Source organism: Tribolium castaneum, chromosome 2 (assembly GCF_031307605.1).
Source record: "Tribolium castaneum strain GA2 chromosome 2, icTriCast1.1, whole genome shotgun sequence".
Lineage (NCBI taxonomy): Eukaryota > Metazoa > Arthropoda > Insecta > Coleoptera > Tenebrionidae > Tribolium > Tribolium castaneum.
The window spans coordinates 5,813,524-5,835,133 of record NC_087395.1 but is presented as its reverse complement, the minus strand read 5'-3'; the positions used below and the strand labels follow the sequence as shown (position 1 = coordinate 5,835,133).

Below are 21,610 nucleotides of genomic sequence, written 5' to 3'. Positions count from 1 at the left end.
TATACGATGGGGTACATATCGGTCTATAGTTGGAAATATTTACACGACTACCATTTTTAAAGACAGGTCTGATATATGAGATTTTCCAAATATCCGGAAATTGAGACTGATCAAGAGATTTATTGAACAGCATTTGTAATGGCAATGTTAATTCATAAGCACAATTTTTTAAAAACATTTGAGATATACCATCAGGGCCGGTTGTATAGTTGTCATCTAGATGTATCAATTTCGAAAAAATAACATCAGCAGAAATTTCAACGCTATTTAAAAATACAGCATTTTGATCATTTTTAGAAAAATTTAAATCTGATAACTTTGGTTGATCAAGATAAACAGATTCAAAATGATGGGCAAAAAGGTTTACAATACCATTAGGAGAATCACATGAATTTTCATTTAGCGACATTTTTTTAGGATAACCCTGTGCAGTATTTTTAGATTTAACATATGACCAAAATGCTCTACTGTTAGTTATAATATTTTGTTCTACCTGATCAAGGAATTGTTTTTTACAGTTCTTTGTGGCATTTTTACATTTATCTCTCAGTATACAAAATTGTTCATAATCACTTAACAGACCACTACGCTTATATTTTTTGTGAGCAATTTTCTTCTTTACAGTTAAAGATCTTGTTGATTTGTTAATCCAGGAAGGAAAATTTTTAGACGCATTTTTACATTTGATCGTAATAAAGTTATCTAGGATATAATAAATGTGAGAATAAAAATATTCTACAGAGTTATTAATATCAACAAAATTATCTAAAACAGACCAATCAATAGAAGATAAATAACTTTTAATAACGTCATATGGTGCATTCTTATAATCTAAATAAAAAATATCAATTTCTGGTTGTATATCAGGTACAATAATATCACAGACATTAACACATAAAGGTGGATGATGTTTATCAATAGCAAGAATGGGTTCAACATTACTTACTAAAAGCCTATTATTACAAAATGTCAAATCCAAAAAAGTACCATTATCGTTTGCAATATTATTATATTGAAAAAGACCGAAGTATGCAAAATTGTCACATATGATTTCCTCTGCAGCAGAAAATACATTGTTGGGCACTAAGTAATCACAGTCAGTATCAACTAACCAACTAACACCTGGTAAATTATAGTCACCAAGTACACATATTACGGCATTCGGATAGTTTGTAGACATAAGAGCCAGGGAGTCTAAATGATTTGAATATTCCACAAAATTTGCGTTAGGTGGAATATAAGTTGCACCAATAATAAGCTGACTAGAATTCACATAAACGGAAACCCACAATTCTTCTCTCATTGTTGCATCACACTGTACTTGATTGGAGGGAAAGTTTTTCTCCACAGCAATTAGCACTCCACCACCTCTTAATTTAATTTAATTAAAAATGTGAGCCAGATTTTTATGCCAAAAATAAGCAAAACTACCCTGTTTTTCAATTGCCCACTTCAGCACATATGAATACGGTTTTGTCAAAATAAATTCAACCTTGAAAAACACTTAAAATTCATGAAAATTATTTTTTATTACATACTTAACATTATTTGTGCTTTTATTGGAGGTTGGAAAATCATGACTTTATCAAAACTCAATAACAAACCATTCCATAAAATATTTTTTATTTATTCATTAATTTTATTAGTTTATAATCCCTGAATCAGTAGATGGACCTGGAGTCAGAACTTTTTGTTTTATCTGAACTCGACTGAATTTCCGGCCTGCAGGAACAAAACAAATTATAGAATTAATAGACTATCGTTTTTTTTACTTACAAATTGAGGAACCCAATGAAATTCCACTTTTCTTCTTCGCTTGTGAACCACAGTGGTATCAATCCTTGTACCCTCTTTGTTTTTACAAGCAGTTGAAGTTCATCTCCTTGGCTTGTTATATGTTTTGTTGCCCTTTTTTATTAGGCTTTCATTGGTTTAATTTCCGGATTTGCATGATTGTTGCAGCCTTCCAGCATCTTTCTTCTTTTCTGGGTAATTTCCTCCTCAATTGTAGCCGTGTTTGTATCCTGTAGGATTATTTTGTTTCTTACGTATCATGGTGCATTTAGGATTATTCTAAGAATTTTTGTTTGGATTGTTTCTAAGATACATTTGTTTGTTTTCTTTAATTCGTGATAAATTTCTAATCCGTATGTAAGTGAGGGTCTTATGATCATTTTGTAGATTTTCATTTTATTTTCCAAACTTAGTCTCCTTTGGGTGTTTATTAAAGGGTAAAGTTGTGTGAGTATTTGTTGTGTTTTGTTTTTAACTTTTTGAGTTTGTTGTTTGAATGAAAGTCTTTTATCAAGCATAATACCAAATTATTTGACCTGATTGGCCCAGTTTACTTCTTGATTGTTTATTTGTATTCATTTTTCTGGGTTTATGTGTGATTTCGTAAATACTATGGCTTCAGTTTTCTTAGAGTTGATCTTAATCTTCTATTGTTTTAACTATTCCAGTAGAGTGTTTAGGTCTTTTTGTAGATGTTTGTGTTGTGTTCTTTATTTTGGGTTTATCCTTTGATAATGAAACTATCACAGGAGAAACATGTTTTTATTGCACACCTCGTTACATTCCTCTTGTAGCGCGTGCCCTCAACATCGAGTGATTCGGCTACTCTCCATACTTGTATGTGAACATCGAGATACATATACTACATCTCCCCCCCTTTTTTTTATACGTTTAAAAAGAAAACAAACTAACCAAATTATTATAAAATTCGAAAACGTTACATAACAAAATCATGATATTTCTGTGGTAGTTTAATTGTGCGTTTTGGTCTTGTCATGGGCATGGTAGGAGTTGTCATAGTTGGGCTAGTATTTCTAGTAGGACTAGTTAGGTCACGAATTGGGGAACTGGGAATTTCTGTTCGCTTTTGAATTTGAGAGTTTACCTTGGGTTTGAAAAGCTCTTGTTCTTCCATGAATACTGGTGGGGCATTCATAGAAGGCCTTAGGTCTTTCCTATTTCGCCTAATGAAGCTTGATTCTGTTTGAACGATGTATGACCTCGGTTTTTCATGTTAGTCTACTACTTTTCCGGGTTTCCAGATTCTGCCTATCTTGACTAGAACACTTTGATTTTTACTTAGACTAGGTAAATCTCTTGCATTTCTGTCATAAAATTTTTTTGTTTTCGTTTGTGCAAGCTCCTTATCCCTTTTAATATTTATAAGAATTTGAGATCGTAAACAGTCGGTCTTAATCGGTAGTTTTTCTCTGAGGGTCCTGTTTTGCATGGCCTGCGTGGGCGAAACCCTGGTTGTTTTAATTGGAGTATTCCGGTATGCGAGTAGTGCTGGATATATGTCTGTATTTTATTCATACGACTTGCGAAGAATGTTTTTTGCAATTTGCACTCCCCTTTCGGCCATTCCATTGGATTGTGGATAACGTGGACTTGAAGTGCTGAGAGAAAAATCCCATTCCGTAGCGAATCTTCTAAATTCGTAACTATCGAAAGGCATGTTGTCTGATACAAGCTCTTCAGGAATTCCATATCGGGAAAAAATTTCTTTAAATTTGATGGTCAAATGTGCCGCTGTTTTTCCTTGCAAGCGAATTATTTCCAACCAGTTTGAGAAATAGTCGATTACTATTAGAAAATCCATTCCTCTAAACGTCATTATATCAGCAGAATCTTCTTCCAAGCGCGATCTGGAACCGGGTGAGGAATTAGTGACTCCTTCTGATTTTGGTGTCTATATTTTTCACAGATCCAACAACGCATGACCATATTTTCTATTTGTTTGGAAATTCCAGGCCAGTACACAGCCGATCTTGCCCGAATTTTACATTTTTCAATGCCCTGATGTCCTTCGTGTATTTGTGAAAGAATGTTTTCACGAAGAATGACTAATCTGTTTCTTTTGAAAATCAAACCGTCATCGGTAGAAAGTTCGTCTCTAATATTCCAATAAAATTTTATTGTTTCCGGCACTTGTGTCTTCCTTTTAGGCCAACCATTTTTGCAATAGTTCAGAAGTTCTAGCATTGACTTGTCCGTATTCATTGCTTCTTTGATTTTTTTTTCCTTCATCACAGCTATATGTTTCGATATACTGTGTACTACAGATTCCAAATCTTCATCATCTTTTACAGTATCCTTCAAAAAGTTTCTAGAAAGAGTATCAGCTAGATACATATGTTTTCCTTGAATGAATTCCAAATGAAAGTCATATTTCAATGTTCTTAACAACATACGATGTAGTCTTGCTGTCGTTTTTCCTATATTCTTTCTAGTTATTGCTAGTAGTGGTTTATGATCCGTTTGGACCGTCACGTGTCTTCCGTAAATATAATAATGAAATTTTTCTAAACAGTACACTACTGCAAGCAGTTCCTTCTCAATTTGTGCGTATTTGTGTGATTTCTGTTTCCGTTAATGCTCTTGAAGCATAAGCCACTGGCTGTCCGTTCTGTAACAAACAACAACCTATCCCTTTCTTTGAAGCATCTGTTTGGATAACGATATTTTCCTTTGGGTCGAAATATTTCATGGTCGGTTGTTTACTAAGTAATTCTTTTAATTTATTGAAGACTTCTGTATGCCTATGGGTCCAATGCCAATCAACGTTTTGCTTCAGTAGCTCTCTTAATGGGGCATTAATTATTGCTACATTAGGAATAAATGACGAAAGAAAATTTATCATTCCCAAAAAACGTTTCACTTCTTCCTTGCACTTGGGCTCAGACATTTCTCGTATTGCACGTACTTTATCGTCATCTGGCTTTACACCCTTGTCCGTTATTATGTTTCCCATATATCGTACGCTTTTTATTTCAAACTGAATTTTATCCTTGTTAAATTTTATATTGTTTTCTAGAGCTGTGTTTAAGACTCTTTGTAAAATCTCATCGTGGCCCTTTTCATTATTTGCCGCGATGATGAGATCATCAAAAATAACGCTTACTCCCGATATATGGCCAAAAATACGAATGACATGTTTTTGAAAAACTTCTGGAGCCGATTTAATTCCGAATGGCATCCGTAAAAATTTGTATTTACCCACATGGGTGTTAAAACAACACAAATCTGAACTTTCCTTATCTAAAGGCACATGCCAGAATCCAGCGCTCATATCTTAATAGATATGTAAAAAACTTCTTACCAGCTAAACGTGGAATTATAGCCTAGGCTGTGGGTATCATATAGTGCTCCCTTTTTATTGCTTTGTTCAAATCCTTAGGGTCCAAGCAGAGTCTCAGCTGTCCTGTTTCCTTCTCAACAATCACTAGACTGTTAACCCAATCTGTCGGATATTCCACCTTCTCAATAATTCCTTGGCGTTCCAATTCTTTCAAGGTCTCTTCTGGTTTGGGCTGGAGTGATAAAGGAATGCGTCTAGAAGGATGAACAACAGGAATAATGTCTTTGTCGATTTCTATGTGATGTGCTGTGTCCAATACACCTACGCCTATAAAAACATTTCTATACTCATCTATTACATCATTAACAGTACAGTAGTTTTTGTTAATTTGGTCAATTCTTTTAATCAAATTTTTTGAGATTTTTGAGAAATTGAGATTTTACATCTGCAACGACAAACTCAAGACGCTTTACATTGTCTTTGTATTTACACTCTAGTGTAACTTTTCCAGTCGTATTTAGTTTCATATTGCCAAATGTTAACAAAGTTCCCTTATATGGAGAAATACAATTTAATTGAATTGACAATTTATCTAAAATGTACATTGGCAAAATATTTACCTCCGCTCCTGAGTCAAGTTTAAATTTCACTGCGACATTATTTATCGATAAATACTCATACCAGGCTTTAGAATTTTCTCCCGACACTTCGGAGACGAAAAAACTTTCAGAACTTCCTTCTTCTGTTACTTCTTTAATTTTTCTTCTAGTATAAATAATATTTGACAGAATAAAGACAGAAAAATCAGCACACAATAATAAGCGTATTACCAGAGATACCAAAACCAAATTGCTATAAATTGCAGATATGACCGTAGAAACTTAATTTTTTTAGGATTTCAGCCGAACTGACTCGACTAAAATTTTTCTTGTATCTACTTTCTTATATTTATATCCCATCGCTTTAACAATTTTTCTAAATGATATTTCGCCGCCATTAAATTCCAGTTCTTGATTTGCAAAATTAAATAATTCTTTCATAGTAAAAAATTGGTTTTTTGGTTCTTTCTGTAGACATAGAGACTTAATTCTTCTTTGAACATAGAATCGAAATAAAATTTATTTTTCTTTTTGCTGCCAGTTCGGGGATTTTCAATGGGAAGACGGGATTTGTATTCAGTTAAAATTTTTCGAACGTGAGATCTTGAGTACTGGTGGGTGAATAGGAATTAGCAGGAGTTGAGTAAAGGGCAGGTATAGTAGATAAAATAGCGAAAATGTTTGGAACATTATCGAGAAAATATTTTTTACTTTTGTCTCCAATGTTCTTTCTGAAGCACCTAGGCAAAGTGGTTCAATTTCTGCGAGGCATTTTATAATTGCCTGTTTTACATCCACATTTAGCCTTGCCCGCTTTTTTGTCGAGTTTGGGCTGCTTTCCTTTTTTACTGCGCTTGTGCCAAGTGTCAAATTTTGACAATAAATTAGTATTGCCAATCGGTACACTAAAAAAACTAGGCACGGCGTACCAACCTAACAACTTTACAGCTGGTTGTTATTCATGTAAAAACAATGTACGTATTATTATTATTAGGAATTTTCGTAGATACGTGTTTACTCCTAAGAATCGTTACAACTTTTTTTAGTCTTTCTTCATTGCTTCCATTTTTTTGTGGTCAACATGTTTTCTTTGAATGAAATGATTTCGTTGTTGTAAATTAATCTTTCTGTTTTGATTCTTAACTCTTCTTGGGCGTACTTCTTTTAAAGCTTTTGATCCCTGCCAGCAAATTTTGTTAGCAAGTTCGTCGTTCATAATTTTTGACAGAAATCTTTTTACCCCAAAATATTTTTTTTACAAATGTCGTCTATAACAAACTGATTTGGCACCAGAATTACTAAAATGTAAAATAATTTTTGAGAGCAAATTTTTGAAAATTATCGTCGTGTAGGAGAAATGTTTCGATCTTGATATTTTAAGTTCTCAATGAATGTTGAATTTTTCAAAGATATCTATTACAGAATGGTAAGGTCACTTTGAATATTGCTTAACTAGGGGTTAATGATACATTGTTGCTTCAAGATTTTTATCGTCATCATAGACGATGTTTCTATATTCGAATGAAATCATGCTTTTGGGACGAAAACCGGAAGGTAATAGAATGCGCTTTCCTCTAAAAGGGAATATACGTAATTACGTATTACCGCAAGAATTTCTTAAAATCAAAAAAATATAAATAGGCAGAATGTTCTTGTTACAATTGGACCTACAATTCTACAATTGTACCATATGCCGGGTCAACATGTTCTAATCATCTTCTTCACAGTTGACACAGAAAAAGTATAGGGTGTATCAAAACTCACTCCCCGCCGGAAAGGTGCTATTGGTAACAGCAACAACGATGGCAAATATGCAAAAAAAGTAGGTCTTTTATTCTTTGTTTGCGAGATACAGAGGTCTCAAAGTGACCAATCCCAAAAGCTTTCTCCTAGGTGTAGTGCCATTGCCGTCTTGAAACTCCAGGCCTGCATGTTGACATTGTGACGTCACAGTAAGAGTCTAAGCGATCATAACCTAACTTTGTGAATTTTTGAAAAAAATTAATTTTAAGAAACGACGGAAAAGTGTATCTGAAGAATCCTGATACTGCAAATGTGGTCAACGATAGGTCAACTATAATTTTTATAGTGACACGTTGCGATTTAAAGTAGCTTATCCAGAAAAACATATATTAAAGTTTATATTTTTTGATAGCTTAAACCGTCTAGCCGTGCTTAAACATCTAAAGTTACGCCCATTAATAGAAAAATTCTTCTTACGGGCCTAAATTTTAAATAACCGCGACTTAAAGATGACCGTTTTATCCAAGTTTTAACACAGTGTAACTTTTTTAAATATTATGTAACAGTTAAGTTATGATTAAGTACTATAGTTTTAACAATTTCTGGGATTGCATTAAAATCAGTTTTGAAAAAATAAATGCTGCTTTCTTTCATTTCCACAATCCAATTATTAAATACTAACTCTTTGCACTGTAACTTGACAATAATTTCATTTAAACTTTCAATTTCATCTAACATTTCATCACATTTTTCTTCCCGCGTTTCATGGTGAACGTCATTCAGGGAACAGAATCTCTTGGCTGAATTTTTTCGTTTGACAGGAACATTTTCGGAAAGATAAGCAGGAAGGTCAGGGAAGAGTGATGGATAAGCATCACTTTTAAGGGTTAGTCTCTGTCTTGGTAAGGTTAGTCGGGAGCCTATAATATGTAAAAATTAGTGAAGGGTAATTATTACCAAAAGTACAGAAAGTAATAATAACCATAATAATAATAATAACCATAATAATCTCTGGTCACTTCGTGATATTTTATTATAAAATCATCCCGAAAATGTTTCACACAAACACGACTGTTCCTGGTAACAGTCCAATTAGTTCGTGGTATCTTCCTTGACCATAATGATCGCAGGGATTCTTGTTTGGGAAAGGAAAACAGCTATATAAGGACCATTCATGTTATACACACAATTGGGAACACAACACTTATTCGGCATTTTCTAAAATTAGGAATACAAAATATTCAAACGATGTGAACAAATGTCACGACTCTTACGATGACGTCACAATAAACAAAAGCTAGTAACCTCACGGTCTGGAGTTCGAGACGGCAATGGTAGTGCATACAGTAGATGCGTTACTAAGAAATGAAAAATAATTCAAGTGCCCACTTTTATTGTCGGTTCTACCTATTTTTTGTTTTCCTAGCAACGTGTTTTGTTCCCCTAGTCCTCCAGAGGAGGCCTTTTGTGATTGGTTATTTTCAAACGTTCTTATCTCCCAAACGCAAAGAGTTACAATTTTTTTGTAAAAGAACTTTGGTTTCAGAATTGCCCAAACTATATGCACCTTTCCGGTGGGGACTGAGTTCTGATACAGGCTGTATATTATCCATTTTTCAGCAACTATTACTGGTTCGTGGGCCCAGTTTTTGCACGCATGGCACTGAATCCAAACTTCTCCTTTTTTGTTTTTTGAATTAGGTTCAAGACAGTATGGACACACACTGTGCATCACACACTGTAATAAGCGTTTCTCGTTCAGCCGACGTAACTGAACCCACTTGCTTTCTTCCTTTAAGAGCCCCTTGTTTACTTGACTTTTGTACGGTTTTAACGAAATTATCTAATTAAAATTTAAAGATTTCTATTTTCGTACGATACAACTAACTAACTTCGTGGGTAAATGACTACTGCTTCAAAAAAACTGACCAACAACTCTAGAAATGTAACAACTAAGTATTCTCTCGACTAACAACTTTAGAAATTTAACAATTAAGCATTCCCCCGCCTACACTAATACCACTTTTCAGTAGCACCTCCACCTTTAAGATATTTTGATATCAGGGAAGATGTCAAAATACGCAACCACGTAACATTCACACGATCACATGCATTTATTGGCCCTTGAATACCGCACTGATGCACTATTACTGGTTGGAGGCACTTGAAGTCTTATTTCTTCTTCATTGGAGTCGTCACAACCTGTCGAATGAGGAGACGGGCGCCGGATGACTGTTGATCTTACGTTGCAATAATTGAAAACCTGAGGACAGCATCCGCTGGGAGGACGGTGATCATCGTCATTATCCTCAGTGTTCAAACAATTGCGAATTTTACTTTTGACGCCGCATTTGCAAAGGAGCCAAATTATTATGACTAATATTGAGAAGATGATAACGTAGGTGATTGTTCCCCAGTGTCTGGATGTGATTGGTTCCCTGATGCTGCGATCGAGTTCTTCGTTAAATTCTCGAAGTTTTTGATCTGCAGTATTCAACTCGTCAAGATTCAAATGATTAATTTGAAGAGGTTGAAGTTTGGGTAATTCCTCTTTTTCGGGAAGTCGGGAACAGCAGTCAAATTCATTGTTTGGGATTAGAAGTTCGGATACAATCGTATCGTTGTCTTCTATGATGGCGTAAAGTTAAAAGACTGTTTTCTTCGATTATTTCGTTTTTCGAATTTTTTCCTGGACAAATGGTTGTTACTGTAGTCGGATACGAGATAGTTAGGAGCCACTTGTTACTGGCTAGTTTTTGGATGTTATAATCACTAATTGATATGATTATACCGTCACAGTGCTCTGATAGGACTTCACATGGAGCACTTAATGACAACATTTTCGTAGTTTTATCTGGTTTTGGACAACTTCGGTGCAATCATCCTTGTTCAGCGTAATGTGTTGTTTGCTTTCTCTTGATACAGCAACATATTTGTGGAGAGAGATAATTGTGTAAAAAAGATTGGTTTTGGTATTTTTAGTGGTAGCTGAGTAGGTATGATAATAGTCGTACTCGGCGGATTCAACAATTGGAACGTGAAGGATAAAAACGGTTTTGTTGAATATTTGAAAAGCTTCGATTTTAATCAAAGTCAAATTTTTTTATAAATAATTGTCATTTGGAATGAAAGGTAGATTTCCATGAGTTAATTTTTGAGGTATTTTTGTCAATTGTTGTAATAATAGGCTAGGCTCGATATTGATGAATTGATGAAAGTTACACTAGTGAGAAGGTCGTTTAATTCATCCTGAAGGATCATAAGAGATTCCAAGATTTGAGCAACAATTTGTAATAATTTAAGCTGAAAATCATGAAAATAGATATTTTGAGAAAATTGATTTAGTCTCTGTGAGATAATTTCTAAATTTTTATTTAGCGTAATACCGTCATGCTTTAATTTAGAAACTGTTTCATTGAATGTTTTGTATGGTACTGGAGATAATTTGAATTTGGTTTTTCATAAGGTTTTTAACTTCTAATTCGCCCTTTTCAAGTTGTTCAACGCAATCGATATGATACTGACCGTCATCTTCATCTAAACTGCCTGCAATTAGTTTACAAACAGACCCAAGTCCATTAATAATTCCTCTTTGGTGCTAATTTAATTTCTTTATGTTTTTTTCAATTTTGGAGGATAAGGCATTAAGAAAATCAGTTAGGGTTGGATTGACACTCTGAATTTCTTGTTTTGGTCGCCGTATCATATCTTCAATTTGTTTTTGAGCATTTTTGTATTCATGAAATAATTCCTCTAAATATATAATATTTTTATACACCAAAATTTTCCAATTATCGTTTGTAATTCGTGCAATACCTTCTCTTAGGAAGAACAGGCCTGATGGGTTTTGACTCGAGTTTTGACTAATTCCAGGAAAATTGTTAGTAGTATGCCCTAAGTTTTGTCGATTAAAATTAGCGTGTTCATTTGAACGAGGTGGTACCTGATTTCGTTTGAAACTATTATTTATCAAATAATAGTCTGTCTTTTTACAGTAATTGCAAAAATTTTGTGGATTACTTGTTCTAGTTTGATTTGATCCAAAATTTTGTTTAGGAAAAATTCCTGATGAACTGTCTGGTTTAGTTGGAGGTTTTGAGATTCTTAAATTTGTTAGATAAGCTATATTTTCTTCCTCCATCAAAAATTGTTCGGCTTCTTCTAGAGATGCTGGGCGTTTTGATCTAATTATTGATTCAAGGGGATCATTAAGTCCTGCAAAAAAGGCTTTTAAAGCAATTTTCTCGTGTGGTCTATTTGAAACCTCTTTTTCGTTTTCTGCCAAATCGGCTGTTAAAGCAAGAGAACTGCGAACACGTGTTAACTAGTTTTCGATTCTTTATACAAAACTTCTAGGAGTTTTATTTTATTTTTGATAAGTTAAATCTCGTAATAAACTTTTGGTATCTCAACAGTCTCCGTAATGACATAAGAGTGATTCTTTCACCGCCTTCCAATTTTGAAGATTTCGAGAAGAAATGAATTTTTTGCGTTACCTGTTAATTTACTTTTAACTAGGTAAATAAAAAGATTTTCTTGTTGCTGTTCTAAGGCAAAGTCACATGCACTGCGATGATTTTTCTTTTCGCGATTAAATGCCACAATTTTTGGAACAATGTTAGATTATAACTTTGTGTTAGCCGTCCGCACATTTGTGTAGACTGTAATGTGATGGAAGTTCTTCCCAAACTAAGAGCCACACTAATTTGTCTAGGTCTAATTTATTCGATGTTAGAATACATAATGCCAAAATCTGGCGTCGAACTTGGTGATAAGCACAAATAGTAAGGAATACAATCACTGTCGATCTTATGACTAAATTGGGTATTTAATACCTCGATTGCACTACCGTCAGCAATTAAGGTGCAGTGGCCGGTCAAGACATTGCACCTGATGTGTCGAAATTACTATTACTATCTCTACCAATTTACTCTATCACACACCAGTGAATTGGTGTTTGAAACTAAAATTCCTTTACAAAAATTTCTAACTACGTTTGGAGGATAGTTATCGTTAGACTTATTTGCGGAGGAGTACAAGAACAAAACACGTTATCATACCAAAACAATAAGTATAAAGTTATTTGACCTAACTTTTTGAAAATATTTTGTCAGGCAATTTTTATGAGATCCGTAAAACTTGAATGTTTTGTTCGAATTTTCTGTTAAATTTATCGTACTTGGAATGTCCGTTTTATTTGACTTTGGTGGTTTTGTTCTACAGACATCAAATTAAACTAAAACTTTCACTCGAGCTTTCACTCAAAAAAAAGTCATATTTACGGCAAAAATTACTGGCGCTCCAACTCAGGGGTACGTTATTGAGAAGCAAGTGCAGATTACGGGAGAAAAATTACTAAAGTCATTTTTTAAAAAATTGGAGCTACAAACTTATTGTGCTAACTTCTTTAGTTTTCATTAGCTTTTAATGTTAATATGTTTCACACTAGGTAATCGTTCCCTAACAAAACGATGAATAATTATTTTTAAATTTTCTATCAGACTTTAGCCGTTTTTTTAATTGAAAAAAAATAAATTCATCAAAAAAATCACAATGTGTAGATGTGCCAACACTGGGAATTATTTCCTAGGAAACCGTTTCAAAAATAATTTATTTTTATTATTGATCAAATTCTATTGTGATCATGACTGTTAGACAACGTTGCCACATATTATTTATCTAAAATCCGTCATTTATCAATAACTTTAATACAAAGAATTTTTTTACTATTTTTAGCTTTATATGTGACCAGTTCTCTACCACACACCACAGAGTTGGTGCGCTAGTTTTTGAGCACGCTGTATATTAAGTAGAAAATTACCAGGATATTGATTTAATTATTAAGTAATATATGGACTATATGAAGAGACATGTCGGTTGTTTATCGAAAATGTGTAATGTTTTAGGCGAATTATTGCAATTATATAGTTTGTAATGTTGATTCATTTAAAAAGTTTATGTTAAAATATCTGCAAAAGACGGTCAGTGCCTGGGGCCTTGGTGGCCTAGTGGTTTAAGCGCCACTTACGACAGGGGAGGTCGGGGTTCGAACGTAAAGCAAAGCATAAAAGTGACAGAAATATGAAAATAATGCGGCAAAAGGTAAAAATACGTAAAGGCGCCAAATTGTAAACGTAAGAGCACGTCCTAATAAAGGGAAAATACTTTTTGTCTTGAAAGAAAAAGAGATGAACAGCCAAAAAGTAAATAACAGAAAAATGAATAAACAAATCAATAAACAAACCAAATAAAACTAAAAATTAAAAAACTAAAAAAGGTTTAACAGCTAATTGCACACCTTTTAAAGTAATTTGTAGTTTGATTGACTGAAACTAAAAGCCTTTCACCCAACGTTTACGTAAACACCCCTTTCAGTTCAAAAATGAATTCAAACACAGTTGGGGCGATTTTTTCAGTCGGAAAATGCTTTCTGCTTTCACCGAAATCGCCAAGTGAGAAAAAACCGTCTCTTCTTAAACACATTTTCGCATTTATTCTCATAATTCTGTACACAATTGCCGCACTTGCGCACCTCCTTTATAATCTCCCGGACTACCGTAGTCTTAGTTTAATGCAAATGACTTTTCTGGTGATGACCGACGTGGCTTTGTATTGTTCGGCGATTTATTTCCCTCTCATGACGAATAAAATAACGCTGGGTTGGTACCACTTAATTCGTAATTTGTCGCAAGTTTGTGGCACTGGTGCTAACCGTTCATACTCTTTCGCTGGCTTTTTTACAGTTTCGTATTTTGTAACGGTTTCTCTTTACGTTATTTTGAGACGGAAGGAAGGAGTTAGCTTTTTTTATTATTTTCCGTACCGGATTTTGGCGGCGAATTCGATCAATTTTGGGATGGTTACGGGCGTTACAGTGTTACAAATGCTACACCAGTGTTACCACGTTCAGAAAAACATTGTCCAAAGACGGATTTTGACAAAAGTTAAATCGGAAGAAATCTACAGTTGGTTGGAACCTTTCGAACGCGGTCTTTTCACACTTAGTGATGCGGTTTCCCACTTTAATGATATTTTCGGATGGAATATTTTATTTAGTCACATTATTGGCGTTTGTAGAACTCTTATCTACATTGATGAGTTGGTTCGAACTCAAACAAATTTTCAGTTTTCTCTAGAAACGGGCGCAATACTTGGAAGTTTACTGATTTTTTGGGTTAGTCTGTAACTTAGTTTTAAATAATTATTTTGAGAAAGTAATAAATTTCAGATTTTGGCTCTGTATCTGATTGTACTTTGCGACAACGTTTTGAAAGAATTTGATGATATTTTGGATGTTTTATTAAAAATTAAGTTTAACTTGATGAAAATGGGAAAGTTACAAGAAGCTTTCTTGGACGAAATTGAACAAATTCGACCTACGTTTTCAGCTGCGAGGTTTTATAATATTAGTAGACCAACGATTTTCAGTCTTTCGAATGCTGCAACCACATTTTTGATTGTTTTGTTGCAATTTCACATTAACTAGTTATAATTAATGTACTTAATGTGTCCAACACCAAGCAGTAAATATTTTATTTCAACCATTAATCATTGTCTTAAAACTTTCACGTAACTTTGCTGTTTGTAGATTGTAACTGTGGTTTTAATAAAATAAAAACTGGAACATTTATTTGTTTATCATTATTTCTTACGTATGAGTTTAGCTTCTATATTGTAACTGATTTTTTTTAAGACAGATAGTTAAAAAAGCTTTCCAAAAAAATAGTAATTTAAATTGTTGAGGTTACGGATAATAATTCCGAATATAAAACATGAAAAGTGCATAAAACGTTCTTGGAGCGAATCTACGAAGGACTATCAGCTAGGAGACGAAACGAGATACAAAATAGCACCCGAAGATGTAGTACGGCAGTGTAAAAATGAGGGCGCCTCAAATCGTTTAAAATTAATTTAAATTCAAGTAGTTCACTAATTACTTGGAAAAAAATGCAGAGCTTTGCATTCTCAACAGACTGAGAAAAACTGAGGACTTAAATAAATATGCATGAGAAATATGAGAAAAAAAATATTAAAAATTTCAAATTTGCGCTTGTCTTTATCATCTTGCAATCTTAAAACTTTGTCTAGTTTGTCAATCTTATTGGTATAGTTTTAGGAAATTAATTTCAAAACAAAAATAAAGTTTCATTTTATTTATTAGACAAAGGTATTGTAGAATTTATTTTGATATCATCAGTAATTTAGGTTACAAAGTAAACATAAAAACACAATAATTTTGAAAACTATTAGTATGCATTTACAAAGAATCAATACATGGAGCCTTAGACATTACCTCTAGACTCAAATATATCTAAAATATTAAAATTTGTGCAAGTTCCATGTGTCACAATGAAGCTTTGTGCGAAATACTTAACAATGTAAAAGGGTATTAAAACCGTTATAGGTAAATGGATTTTAGTATAAGCTTTTTCATCTATTTGATAATTTACTTCCAGTAAAATATTGCATAACAATGACTTTTGAACAATTTTACTAACAGCATCTACATAAGCTTGAATACTATCTTCGACAAAAACACAGTAATTTGCGTCCTTCTGGAATAATTCATACAAATTAGATTTATTGTTTTTTGTGTAAATAATTCCTTTCGTACATGCTGGTATGTACTTCCAAGCTGATGTTGATGTGGTGATGCAGATGCTGCTGTAGCCATTCATCATTTTCTTAATAATTTCTGTGTGAGCTAGTCTATAAATTTTATTATCACAATTTTGCAAACGACGTTCAATGTCTTCCTCTCCTTTCAACAGACCTTCAAACCAAATCAGTCCAAGGTGCTTGGCCAATGTTTCACAGTAAGATCTATCCCCAACTAATATCAATATTTCCACTTGACATTTCACAGTATTGTTAAATTGACAGTTGTCTTCATGTCCTACCAGCTCAAAGTCCCCTGCTTTTTGACATGTTTTTCTCTTTCACTTACGAGTGAGAGATGAATTGGAATTAGAATCATCATCATCTTCTAGATCAGCTGAGCTTGATGAATCGCTTATTGAACCTGGCTGTGTTGTATACATTATGTGTTGCTTTCCAATATTCTTATTTTTTATTTCTTCATAAGCAGTTACAGTAACTTTTGATTTAATGTTTGTTTTCTTGCTACAATTAGCCTCAAGTACAAGTTCTTTGAATAATGTGGGACACTGCTTCTTGAATAAAACTGGTGATAGATTCGTACACTTGTATTCCTCTGTGATTTTTTCAGATTTACTCATCAGTATGCTTATCAGATCAAGAGGATCTCTTTCCATTGTTATTATTATATTATCAACGTATGAAATAAATTCTTTTATTAATGTAACACACTTTAGTGATAAATTTGTACAATCGGAAAGTAGAAAGTAAATTCTTCGACGTATATCATCATCTTTATCGAAATATTCTTCGTTATTTGTACATTCTTCAAGGAAAATGGCTCGAAACTCAAACCCATGAGTCTCCTAGTAATAAGTAAAAATTAAAAATTACATTCAATTGCATTATTCAAATCATTATTCATTCTATGTAAGAGTTATAAGGTAATACTCACTGTACTTAGTGAGTCCTCTCCTTCCATATTCGATGTCCCACAACACCAAACCAAAACCTTAAAAAAACAATACATTTTTAATGATAAGATTACACGTTACATTTTAATTTTAATTACATTTTACTTATAACATTTAATAAATATCAAGACATGCAGGCTTATTATGGTGGCCATTGGTTATTTTTCAATAATTGAAAATTGGATATTGCAATATTTCAATAACTAAAATGAATCCATATTACCGTGCACCCATTGATAAGTGCTTTTCAATATTGAAAACTTTTCAATATGAATACTAGACCGGTATGAAGTTGATTCAAACAGGTTTACCACCTATGAAAAATTACACAAAAGTTTAAGGTTAAATCAAACATTTTTCACATTTTTGTACCACGTGAGGTGCAGCATGGGGGTGTCGCTTGTATAGAGAAAGAGGAAACATGATTTAAATTTCGCGCTATGTGCTCACCCTGGACTGTCAACAATGTCAACCCATATAAGGCATAAAGCACAATTAGCATGCGCAGTTTTGTAAAACGGTTGACAACATTGACGGTTTATTTAAAATAATGTTTTTGTGTGTCATGTGTGGTCGTGATACTGGCTTTGGTCGTAAACATGTTGTCGTTTAGGTTGGTTCTTGTGTGAAAATCGCGTTTGTCTCATCACGGAACGCAATTATTCAAGAATGGAAAGAAGTCAGAGTGTATATGCCTTCAAATTCCCCCTGTACCTTCGTAAAGTGCACTTTGAATGTTATGTGAGACTGGAAGTGTTTTATAAAACGGAAAAGTAAAGTGCTAGTTTTGTGGACTGTTAAAATTAAGTTGTGCATGAGAAAATTACACAATATGTTTTACTTTAGAATGTATTTTGTACTACTATAATTAATAAAACCGTTTTTTTTAAATAGTGTAAATTTGTTAGTCCCGTGTTTAATGATAATAATTTTACAGGTTGTATATACAAACTTTGGATATATTTATTCAATTTTTGTATAAAACCAGTAATGCAAACTAATAAGGGTACATACATAAAATACGCAATGTTCAAATTGCGCGCGGTTTTTCAATTTCCAATATGGTGGATTTAGTTTCTCACCCGACCGCACGTAGCGCTATCAGCATTAATTTGTTTCCTCAAAATAACACGGCGCTGTCACTCTGTGCTGTCACCACAGGCTGTCACTTCTTAACCTTTATATTCTTTGAGGTGCAGGAGTTTTTCAGTGTTCTGCTCGGTGTTCTATGTTCTTCTTCGCTTCAAGTAAGTTTTAATCAGGTTTATATTCAGAATGAGTGTGGCAACGACTAATAAAAAACGCACCACAAAAAAACAGTTTGAGATATTTTTAAATTTTCTGGAAGAAAACAAGTGCCTACGTACTAGGAGGCTGGCCCCAAACCAGTACGAGGCTCTAGGGGCTATCTGGAAGGAGTTAACGGTGCTGTTAAATAGTGTCGGAGACGGACCAGTCCGGGAAATTAACGAATGGAATAAAGTCAGTTGTAGTCAAGCATTTCACATTTAAAGTTTATTTTTTAGGTATTTACAGAATGGAAATGCTCCATAAGAAAAAAGGCTCGAGAAAATAAATCATTAAATGATAATGAAAAACGATTATTAAAGTTAACTGGAAACGAGGCTGTGGAGGGGTTTACAGGCGTTGAAGAAATTGGAAGTGGATTTGCCGATGCGAGAAATGAAATAAATGAAGTAAGGGATGACGGAACAAATGAAGTAAGGGATGAAGAAACAAATGCAGTAAGGGTTATTTTCTAAAAAAAAAATAAGAACTAAACTGACGTAATGCAAAGTAATTTTTTTCCTTGTTGTTTTAAGCTATAACTACAAATAATAAATAAATATGTTTTAGGAAGAAATTCTTATCAGTATAGAAAATGAGGATAATGATGATCAAGGTCAAACAAGAAGGCCTACAGCTAGAATTAAGAAGCGTAAGTAAGCACTTTGTATTAAATGAAAATTTTATAGAAACCCCTATAGGCACTAGAAAAACATCTAGTGATGTGTTACTGAAGTCCTATATACAAGCCACAAAAAGCCAATTTGAAGGGCTTGAAAAAATAAGTGATGCATTAGAAGACATTGCCAGAGCAATTAATCGGTTCTGTGACATCACAGAATCTAAAAAATAATAATTTTTATTTGTGTGTTCATTTATTCTCAAGAATTATAATTTGAGTTATTTAATTACTATTTCTTACTATTCTTGGATATTTTGAGGCAAATTATACAGTGAAATTTTTATTTTATTTTAAGTGTTTTTTTTTAGGTTGTGTTACACATGAGCAGTTTGAACTATATTTAACTTTTTTTCAAAAGAAAGGAAATTTTTTTTTACATTATGTGAAAATTTAAATAAAATAACTAATGCTGCAAGAAAAACTGTGCAACAGTGGCGTAAAGTGAGTATTATTGTATGTGATATTTTTATTTAATGTTAAATTTCTTGTTAATTAGACATTTGATAACTGGGTTAGGTATGTTAAACGAAAAGCCAGAATAGCTATTTACACTCGAATGCGGTAAGTCACATTTTACAGCGCGACAACTTTGTTTGAGGCACGAGCCTGAAAGGCGAGTGCCTTATTAGTTGAAGCGCTGTAAAATGACTTAACGCATGAGATTTGTATAAAACTTTTTGGCCGACAAGCTTTTAATATTATTCTTTATAAAATCAATGACATTTGTGGTTCCCAAACGTATGTATAGGTGGCGCTGTTCCGGGGGATTTATATTTTCACTAATTAAATATACACCATGGTCGATTGAATTAAATAATTATAGGTAAGAAGTATTTCGTTATACGAACTTAATTATGGTAAGCACGGTTTGTATCTTAAACATGTCTAATCGTCCAGTGTTTTGTGGTTACTTTACCTAATTGTTTGCTACCAGTTTACAGCATCGTGTTTAAAGGTCAAGTTACCTTTCATGAATGGGCAACTGTCATTCACGTTTTACAGTACTGGAGGCCAAAAAGATATTTGTCTACCGATATATCACTGGTGGTGGTGGCGCTTTGTACGTTGTGCTGACGAAATTGGAAGAAAGACTACTTCATGTACTGGGAAATGTTAATGTAAATGGTTTTAAAAATGTAATCGAGTTGGGTTTATGTGAAAGGAAAACAAAAGTATGTTTTAGAACTATTGCAACTAAGATTGATACATTTTTTTAGCTAAAGAAAAAGATATCTATTGAGATTGGGTACAAATGCAAACAACGCAACCGCCATAAGTATCGTCTTACAAAAAAAACAAAAAGAAGCTGAAAAAATGTATTTTAACTACTCCAAATGTTCAACAAATGCTACTTTTAAAATTCTTAACGCCGTCAAACATGTGAACCAATCTCTTCAACGTTTAATAAATATGTTTTCTTAAAAATATTGATTTATTATTCTTTCCCTTATTCTCTGTTCTGCATTGAAGAAATGATTGGGTATATTATTAACATTATCGTCCTCTATAATATTATGATGAAAGTCGTCTTCAACTATGACGTCATTGCGTTCAGTGCAAACATTATGCAAAATGGCACATGCATTAATTATTTTCGCCGCCCTTTCTGGCGAATAGTGCAATGCTCTTTCCCCAAAACAACATCGAAAACGGGATTCAAGAACACCATTTAACCTTTCGATAACATTAACAATGCTTCTATGTGCAGAATTGTAATGTCTTTCATGTTCATTTAAATTTCTTCCAATTTTTGGAGTCATTAACCATGACTCTAAGGGATATCCAGAGTCTCCTATGAGCCATGAACTCTGCAATTCATTATTTTCATATGTAATTTGTAGATGATGTTTTATTTGGCTTGTAGCCCATATAGCAGGATCATGAACCGAGCCGGGGTAACGGGCATTAACTTCAAGGATTTTCAGATCTGCTGCAACTATAATTTGAACGTTTATGCTATGAAATCCTTTGCGGTTCAAATATAAGATTCCGGGATTTTCAGCATTAATTTTTGGTGGATGTATTCTGATGTGGGTGCAATCAATAGCACCTATTATGCCAGGAAATCCATTTGGAACATTAATAAATTTTTCCTTTCTGCCTCGGTTGTTGGAAATTTTATTATGTGCGCAAAATAGTTGTTTAAAATATTGGTCACAGCGGTAATACAGTTGGTGACTGCAGATTGGCTCATCGGAAAATTTAAATCTTGAGAAACAGATTTTTGATAACTTCCTTGTGCGTAAAAATGAAGAGCACACAGAACAATCAAATAATCAGGTAAAGCAATTTGTTGTCGCACTCTAATAGGTAGGTGAGGGCTAATTTCCTGTATTAACTGATAAGCTGTTTCTTTTTCTAAGCGATAAATTGATTTAAAAATACCAGCGGGGAGAGATAACGGATCTGATGCATCTCTTAAAGTTCTCCTTTTTAACCTGTATTGTTGTCTGCAATTTTTGAAAACATTTATGTAACAAAAAAGAATTATTTTCAAAGAACCTTTCTTCCTCGTCTTGAAGAGCATGTATTAAAAGTATGAACTGCACATCCATTTTTACAAAATTATAAAAAGTCATAAAATGACTGATAAACAATTAATCAATACCAATTAAGGGTAATCTCAAAGACC

The 21,610-nt window shown here is 33.4% G+C and overlaps 1 long non-coding RNA gene and 1 other non-coding gene across 10 annotated transcripts in view; one reads left to right on the top strand and one right to left on the bottom strand.

Annotated features, from left to right (window-relative positions):
- Positions 1-15,620: 15,620 nt before the first annotated feature.
- Positions 15,621-21,610, bottom strand: part of LOC107399167 (uncharacterized) — a 35,937-nt gene continuing 29,947 nt past the window's right edge. The window contains exons 2-4 of one of the 3 annotated variants that reach the window (XR_010332953.1): positions 16,991-17,047; positions 16,052-16,901; positions 15,621-15,992 (exon numbers count right to left, since the gene is read on the bottom strand). This is a non-coding gene — a long non-coding RNA (uncharacterized LOC107399167). Of the gene's footprint in view, positions 16,902-16,990; positions 17,048-17,232; positions 17,860-21,610 lie in introns of those variants that run through there. The other 2 variants (XR_010332952.1, XR_010332951.1) reach the window with 2 other exon arrangements.
- Positions 18,118-20,403, top strand: LOC103314569 (uncharacterized). 7 transcript variants are annotated; one of them, XR_010332946.1, is made up of 7 exons: positions 18,118-18,256; positions 18,358-18,491; positions 18,536-18,754; positions 18,867-18,948; positions 18,998-19,237; positions 19,287-20,150; positions 20,196-20,403. It is a non-coding gene; the product is annotated as an uncharacterized LOC103314569 (transcript). The 7 variants fall into 7 exon arrangements; XR_010332948.1 differs by having other exon boundaries at positions 18,121-18,256; positions 18,330-18,491; XR_010332947.1 differs by having other exon boundaries at positions 18,135-18,491; positions 19,287-19,419; positions 19,475-20,150.